At 37.1% G+C, this 9,080-nt stretch overlaps 1 pseudogene; it reads right to left on the bottom strand.

The window, feature by feature from the left end:
- Positions 1 to 6,272: 6,272 nt before the first annotated feature.
- LOC143689859 (intraflagellar transport protein 74 homolog) lies at positions 6,273 to 8,320 on the bottom strand (annotated as a pseudogene).
- Positions 8,321 to 9,080: the final 760 nt, after the last annotated feature.

The raw sequence follows: 9,080 nt of genomic DNA, 5'->3' as shown, positions 1-9,080 counted from the left end.
ACCCTCATACCAAAGCCACATGAAGATACCACAGGAAGAAAATACTACATACCAATATCTCTTATGAATATAGATGCAAAAATCCTCAACAAAATACTAGCAAATCAAATCCAACAGCATATTAAAATAGTTATATACCACAATCAAGTAGGGTTTATCCCTGGTATGCAAGGCTGATTCAACATAAGAAAATCAATTAAAGTAACACACTACATTTACAGAATGAGTTAAATAAAACACACATAATCATCTCAACTGATACAGAAAAGGCATTTGACAAAAACAAACAAACAGCACCCTTTCTTGATAAAAACACTGAGAACACTAGGAATAAAAGGAACCTTCCTCAGCATGATAAAGGCCACAGCTATCTCCTAAATGGTGAAAAAACTTAAAGCTTGACCTCTAAAGATCAGGAACAAGAGAAGATGCCCATTTTGACCACTATTATTCATCATAGTGCCGAAACTTCTTGCCAGAGCAATTAGGCAAGGAAAAAAATACAAAAGGCATCCAAATCGGAAAAGAAGAAATAAAACTTTTCCTATTTGCAAATGATATGATCCTATATGCTGAAAATCTACAACAAAGCTTCTAGAGTTAATAAATGAATTCAACAAAGTGGTGGGATACAACATCATTACCCAAAAATCAGTAGTGTTTTTATACATAAGCAATGAACAATCAGAAGAAGAAATCAAGGAAAAAAGATTTCATTTACAATAGCATCTAAAAGAGTCAAATATCTACAAATAAAATCAACATAGGATGTAAAGGACTTGTATACATAAAACTACAAAGCATTGCTAAAGCAAATCAAAGAAGACCTAAATAAATGGAAGCACATTTCATATTCATGGATTTGAAGACTAAATACCATTAAGGTATCAACATTGCCCAAAGCAATGTAATCCCAATCGAACTTCTAACAACCTTCTTTTCGGAAATGGAAAAGCCAGTCATCAAATTTATGTAGAAGGGTAAGTGGCCCAAAATAGCTAAAGTTATCTTGAAGAAAAAGAATGAAGTTCGAGGACTCACACTTCCCAATTTTAAAATTTATTACAAAACCACAGTCATCAAAATAGCACAATACTGGCACAAGGACAGATATATAGACCAATGGAATAGAATCAAGAGCTCAGAAATTAACTCTCACATTTACATACAGCTAACTGATTTTTTAAAATACACTTTTATTCATAGAACATAACAACATACAAACATGAACATTCTTAACATATGAGCATTCCATTCTTGGTATGTAGTCAGTGACTCACAGTATCACCACATAGTTGTAAATTCATCACCATGATCATTTCTTAGAACATTTGCATAACTCCAGAAAAAGAATATAGAAAAAATTCATGCATATGGACCATAACCCTTACTCCTCCCTCTCATTGAACACTAGTATTTCCATCTACCAAATAAATTTTAACCTCTATTCCATTTTTTTTCTATACCCTTTACCACTCCTTTTTGTTGATCACCAGTATTTCAATCTACTCATTTTAACATTTGTTTCCCCTATTATTTATTTATTTTTAATCTACGTGTTTTACTCATCTGTCCATACCATAGATAAAAGGAGCATCAGACACAAGGTTTTCTCAATCACAGTCACACTGTGAAAGCTGTATCATTATGTAATCATCTTCAAGAAACATAGCTTCTGGAACACAGCTCTACAGTTTCAGGCACTTCCTTCTAGCCTCTCTAATGCACCTTACACTAAAAAGGGGATATCTATATAATGCATAAGAATAACCTCCAGCATAACCTCTCAACTCTGTTTGAAATCTCTCAGCCACTGACACTTTATTTTGTATCATTTCTCTCTTCTCCCCTTTCGGTCGAGAAGGTTTTGTTCAATCCCTTGATGCTGAGTCCCAGCTCATTCTAGGATTTCTGTCCCATGTTGCCAGGGAGTTTTACACTCTTGGGAGTCATGTCCCATGTAGAGAGGGGAGGGCAGTGAGTTTGCATGCCATGTTCAGCCAACTGATTTTTGACAACGGGCAAAGATCACTCATTTGGGAAAGAACAGTCTCTTTGACAAATGGTACTGAGAAAACTGTAACTACATTTGCCAAAAAAAAAAACAGGACCCCTACCTCATGCCTCATATAAAATCAACTCAAAATGGATGAAAGAACGATGTATGAGAGCTAGACCTAACCAATTCCTAGAAGAAAATGTAAGGAAGCATCTCAGTACCTTATTTCAGACAATGGTTTCATAGACCTCACTCAAAGTACAAGCAACCACAGAAAAAATATATATAAATGTGACATAAAAATTTTAAACATTTTTACTTCAAATGGCTTTATCATGAAAATAAAATAATGTCTTATACAATAGGAAAGAATATTTGGAAACCATATATCTGATAAAGGCTTGATGACATAGTAGTAATTTCTTTTTTCTTTCCTTTAATGCTATTGATATAATAAATAAGTCAGGAAAAGGAAAACTTTCTGCATAGCTTAAAAAACATAAACCACCTTCCTTAGACTACCATTTAAGACTCTCTGTATTTTAGGGTCAACCATATTTTTCCATTTAATTTCATACATGTACACTCTAGCCTCTATTTAGCTTTCACTGAACACAACAGCCTTCAAAATTTTGTTCATGCTCTGCCAGCCTTTCCTTTATTGTCCTTCAGAAAACCTACTCATCTACTAAGAATGCCACCTCTTCTATAACATCTCCTCCTACTTCCCGCAACTTCCTTTAAGCATTTCCTCCTCTGGTTCATTGCTTGCATTTGCACTTGGCAATCATTTCCTTTCTCCTTGAATTATAGTTAATAGTTTATATATTTTTCTCAATCCTTGTTCTCCTTAAATAGAATAAGTAGCCTCCACTTAAAGAAATACAAATGAAAAAAAAGCAGCACAAAGAAGGTAAATTCTTTGACTTGGCCAAGTTCATCCAACTAAATAGTAGTAAATATATTTGAATATTTTAATTTATATCAAGTTTATTGCTGATAATATTTCCATTTAACCCTTAATATTTTAAATCCAGAAATCTGAATTTTTAAGGAAAATTGGGATGTGTCAAAATTGAACTATAGTGGTTTATTGTTGTATATCATCATCTATAGATAAACAACTTGAAACTCTTTGTCCATCAGAGCAGTTGTGGTTAGAAAAATCTACCAGCTGTTGACTCTGTTCAACTGTTGTTTTGGTTTTAAATTATTAAAATAAATATTCTCAAGGAATAGACATTATCAAAACATAGAGTAGTGGTGGAAGGCAGATATGCCATGTAGGGAAAGCAATATTATTTTTGCTCTCCTAATACACAGTGCAGTTTCTAAAAACTCAATAAAATCTTGGAGGTGAAGAGACCTACCATAGATGGAACAAAGAGAGAATTAGAAAAAAATTATGGTGGACACGTATTTACTCCCTCCCAAAATATAAAAGTGAGAAAACTGTTTTAGAGAATAATATTGCATCTCTATCCAGCTATGGGTTTATACAAAGCCAAATAGAGTATTATATAAATTTATATCATTTGTGAATGATGGGACAATGTAAAAATGCCTTTCAAATATACAGTTCACCTTCCTAATATTAAAAAAACTACCTACACACTGTCTAGATTATCATTTTCCAAAAGAAGTAAAGTATGAGCCACATATAGAAAATTTTAGATTTGCTAGTAGTCATGTTTTTAAAAAGTAAAACGAAACAGGCAAAATTAATTTTAATAATATGCATCACAATATAGACAGATTATCATTCAACACATAATCATAAAAACTGCAATAATTTACATTTTCTCATACTAAATCCTCGAAATTTGGTGTGCATTTTATACTTAGAACATATCTAAATTCAGGCTAATCACATTTCTACTGCTCAATATCCACCTGTGGCTCGTGGCTGCCATATTAGACTGTGTAGGTCTAGAAAGCAGAGCTCAGGAACCTCTCCAGGTGAGAGAGCCATGAGTGGGAAGGGAGGTATGGGTGGGAGAGAGGATAAGATGAAAATTGAAGGAAGAGAAATGGAGAAGGGAAGGAGAAATGAATGAGAGAAGAAAATGGACACTGAAGGTAGATAAAAGGGGGTGAACACTTTCTGAATATGGTCTGTATTCCAGCTGCTGTGTATAATGGGAAATGCTCAAATGTTATCTGGCACCAATTTTCAGCATCTTCTGTGTCCTAAAGAAAGCCACATTTCAAGTGAACTATTATTACTGGTGACCCCTTAGTAAGTTAGAAAACTTTAATGGCCATGGGAAGATGTTGTTCCAGTTCACACACTCATAATGTGGAAACTAATCTGCCTTTGGCATGGAAAGCAAAACACCGAGAAGGCCACATTTGAGAGAGCAAAAGTCTTCCTTGAAGTAAACATGAATAATGACTTCATTTGTTAACCCAAAAACATTTACTGCCAACTTAGTGTTTTAGTTTGTAAAACCTGACGAAATGCAATATACCAGAAATGGTTGACTTTTACAAGGGGGATTTATTAACTTTTTCACAATTCTGAGGCTGTGGAAAATGTACAAATTAAGGCATCAACAGGACGATACCTTCTCCCCAGAGACTGCCTACCAGCGATCCTCTACTCCTATGTCACATGGCCACCTCTGCTGGTCTCTCCCTTCCCTTCGGGGTTTCCTTGCTTCAGCTTCTGGCTTTAGTGACTTCCTCTCGAACCTGTGTGTGTGTTTTTGTCTCTCGGCTTCTCTGGGGGCATATTTCCTTCTTTCTTCATCCTCTTATGAAGGACTCCAGTAAAAGGATTAACATCCCCACACACACACTAAAAATGAAATAACCTAATCAAAAGGTCCCACCCATAGTAGTTCTATAACCACAGGAACAGATTAAAAGATTCTTTTCTGGGGTACATATAGCTTTGAACCATCACCCTTAGCATGTAGTGACACCATGCTAAGTAGTAGGATGCATTGGTGAGATAAGACCCTGACAGAGCTTACAGTCTCAATGGGAAGATATTAATAACTATGTGGATAATTACAGTAACATGCTGTGGAAAGCGTTAGGAAAGGAATGTTCAGAGAGCAGTCAGAGCTTATGAAAAGGGAATCTAATATAATCTAGGGCATCAAGAAGGCTTCACTGAAGAACTAGGGTTTGAACCAAGACTGGAGAATAAAGGAGAAATTAATAGAGGAAAGATTGTAGGGAGAGGGAAGAATGTGTTGTGACTACCCTGGGGTAGAGAGGCAACCAGGTTGTGTGAAGAACTGAAAGAAGCATGGTGTGAGAAGAACCTCAGGAAGTAGGTAGAGGCCAGAGCCCAGGGAGCAAGTCCAGGGTAGAGGGCCTTCCTCTCTCTGTGAAGCAGTTATTCTTCTGTCTGGTGCCACAGTCATAGGCTTCTCCAGGCTCTCCTCCACTCAAGAGGCTCAGCCTCTGCACCTTAACTCTGGTAAGGAGCAGGGGATTCAGTGTTCAATAGAGGGGCTCAGTGAGCGTCACTTCCCTTCCCCACCTTTTCCAGATCCATCAGTACTCAGAAGAGAACGAAATCTCCTATCTCCTCCTATTACCATTTTGCCTCTGAAGCCAGGCAGGGCTTGTCAGGTACAGAGCAAAGGGTAACTGAATCTATTTTCTCTTAGTCAAGGTGGTCCAGAAAGCAAGAGGAAATCCAGATGATCAACACCAAAGTGGAGAGAGAATCAAGAATCCGAAACACAGACTGGCAGAAGCAAAGAGGCAAGGAAGAAGGAGCAGGCCATATGGAGGAGCTGGAGGCCTCCCTCTGCCTGTAAGGGGAAAGAGCTGCTCAAGGCTCTATTGCCATGCCTCATCTTTAGTTTAGTGGATAGTATACAAATTACAGGCCAAAATTCCTAAACTTTAGTATTTCAGAAATAGATTTTAGAGCCCCAATACTTCTTCCAGATCACTTACTTTAAATGCCCCCACATAGATGAGCTGGAGTTAACTAAGCAGATGCAAATTTTCCATCCTAATGTAATTCAGGTCTGGCCCCTGCGGAGGGTCTCTCTATAGTGCATTGTAAGTACATGTTGTTTCTGCTTGTTCCCTCAGCTAGAGCCATGCTTCTTTTTCTTCATATGGAAACTGTTAATGAACTTTTAAGCTAAAAATTTCAATCTTTTAAAAATTATAAGGCCAAAATAATTATAGCATTAAGAAATTTTAAATAAAAGTTTCAAGGATAAACTACTTTTTTCAGTCATTTTGAACAAAGTTCAGCAGCAAGAGGTTACTTCTTTAAAGACTTGCAGTTGATTTAGATTCAGTTTCTGCTAGTGCTATGCAGAACATCCACGATGGTTTTGTTGTATTCTGCAATCTGCTTGGTCACATTCTTCATAATCACATTCTCTTGGTTGCCATGTATTCTTTCATCACAAAGTTATTTTGTTCTGGTGTTGCCACTTTCTCTCCAAATTTGTAAGCTGAGAATGTGTCTCATTTGCTTGCAATTGTGTTTTTAGTGTCTCATATTCTGTTTAGCTTCTCCATGATTTTCTTAAAGGCATTTCTACGGGTTGATAATACTGTTCTCTCCTGATGTAGTTTCTTTTTCTTCTCTTCACCTGATGATTTCAAAGCAGGTAAATCATTACATGTCTCCAGATTAGTTGTCATTTGTTTAATTTTACTTTTTAGAGAATGCCGTTCCTCAGTCATCTTACTTTCAGAAGCTCCACTTTCTGTAAACCCAACTGTAGATGTCGACTATCTGAAGTCAAATTCCTAGCTGTACTTTGTGATTTCTGCATTTCAGTAGATTTAATTGAGGCCAACCTGCATCATGTTTAGCTCTTAACTGGTGACAGAGGATATCTGTTTCATAGGATTCATATTTCCATTACAGTGCTCCAAAAGGCAACACTGTTGATGTCTATCCGGCCTCCCTTACCAGTTCTTGATTCTTAGTTTCCTCAAAAGTCAATGAAAGTGTCCACATTTTCCTCCCTTTTTTTTTTTAATTCCTTATACTTCTGATTCATTTCACTTGGTGTTCCTATAAACCCATGTCCAGTTGTCTAATTTCTTCATTAAAGTGATTTGGTTTTTTTCTTTTATTTCTGTTAACTGTCTCTCCAAGCTGGCTATTTCCTGATTACCTTCTTCAAGCTGCTTAAGTTACCTCTCTCTCTCTCTCTCTCTCTTCCATTGGAGATCCCATGTTTTTGTCTTCTGCAATCATTTGATTTCAATGGGACTCCAACTCAACGTTTTCATGCAGCAATACAGCCTCCTGTTTTACCTGAAAGTGTGCTATTTTAGCTTCCAGGCTCTCTTTTTCCATGTTTACTGAATCTAGTTGCTGCTGAAGTAGTATCTAATTCCTAAAACAATTTCTCATTTGCAGTTTTCATCTCTACGTACTTGACTTATTTTTCAGGAGACATATTTTTGATAATGCCATCTGCTGCTTGTTTTTCCTGTTCATTTTCTTCTTCTACGCTTATAATTTTTCTTTTGTCTTTCAGTAAAAATGATATCCATATTTCAAGTTTCTCAATCTTTCTGAGCTTTGAGCATATTGTCATAATTCATTATATTTTCTATTTCAGTATTGGTATTAAATTTATCTACCAACATGTTGTGGTCTCCTAATTGTCCTTGAAACTCTTTGATTTCAACAGCTAAAGGCTCAGCTTTTTTTTTTTTTTTTTTTTTTTTTGGCACGGGCAGGCTCCGGGAATTCAACCTGGGTCTCCAGCACAGCAGGTGAGAATTCTCCCACTGAGCCACTGTTAAGCTGCCCTCAGCCCTTTCTTTCATATGACAAATAGACTGAATTCTCTTGATTGTACACTTCTATTTCTTTCTGAAGTTTATTAATTTCAGTTGTAAGTTCACTTATTTTACTTATAAAAAAGCCCGAGATAATAAGATTTGTCTAAAATTTGCCTCTGGGGACCTTTCATCCCAGTTTTCATTCCACTCAAACTTCGCTGTGTTATAGGACCATTTGCAACTTTGATCTGAGAAGAAAGAACTCCTCCTGTCCCTATGGGACCACCACAAGAGCCAGGCCTTGTTGTTCCAAGTAGCATTCCACTTGCTAGAATATTTCCTGAAGGGGATTGTATTCCAGAAGGAGGCCTTCCCATTAATCTAATTCCACCTCGTGAAGTGGGGCGAGCAGCTGAACGATTACTTGCCATTGTTTGTTCACTTTGACCATTGCATCCTACCTCCAATCTCAAGACAACATCCCTTCTCTTGTTCAAGATCAGTCTCTAGTCTGATTTACCAATTTGATCCTTTCTCCTCTGGGATATTATCCTTTCTCCTCTACCATGCAGAAGGAAGGAGGTCACAGGACCAGGGATTCACAAACCTCCATCTGAGGCCACCCCTACTGTTGGGCCCACCAGCCACTGTGCACACCAGCTCTGGAGCCATGCTCTTAATGCCCCTATTCAACTTTGAAACATTGGAGGTCCTTGCTTCTCTTACACCACCCCAATCTCAACGGAACAAGCTGAAGCACTCCAGCCCAATGGAACCACTCTTGAAAGTACGCTCAAGACACTACTCATAATCAGAATGGATAGCGGTCTTTGTTTCAGAGTTACTTATATTTGCTCTTTCCACTTTTACAATGTTTTCTGGAAGCATCACTCACCTCTCTGTTTTCCATTTCATTTAATCACGTTTTAAAGTTCTTATTTATGTAAGTCTTCAGTTATTTGCAGTCTTCTCCTTGGGACTTGGAGGAGCCTGTCACTTTGTCACAGACTACCACTGGCCCCAAATCATCTTACATGCTGTTCTTGGAAAGGTCCAAGCCTTTAGAAACCAGCTCTCAAATAAGATGCAAACTCTCTGTCATGCCTAGAATTTGCTTTGACAATACCCGAGGATGTCATCAGTATACAAATCTATACTAGGCTTGGTGCAGACTGCCTGAAGGAAAAGAATAGCTCTGTTCTCAAACTTAGGAGAGTGAGGAGAAAAAAAACTAATGTTCTGCATATTTTTAGATTTTACTTTAATTAATGATTTCAATGAAATGTTATCATTTGGTTTCTTTAATTATTTGGTTGGGGTAAATGACTAGCAGGTGGGAGGTGAAGCAGAA

This window comes from Tamandua tetradactyla, chromosome 7 (assembly GCF_023851605.1).
Source record: "Tamandua tetradactyla isolate mTamTet1 chromosome 7, mTamTet1.pri, whole genome shotgun sequence".
NCBI classification, from domain to species: domain Eukaryota; kingdom Metazoa; phylum Chordata; class Mammalia; order Pilosa; family Myrmecophagidae; genus Tamandua; species Tamandua tetradactyla.
The sequence above is the reverse complement of the archived record's forward strand: the minus strand, read 5'-3'. Positions and strand labels throughout refer to the sequence as shown.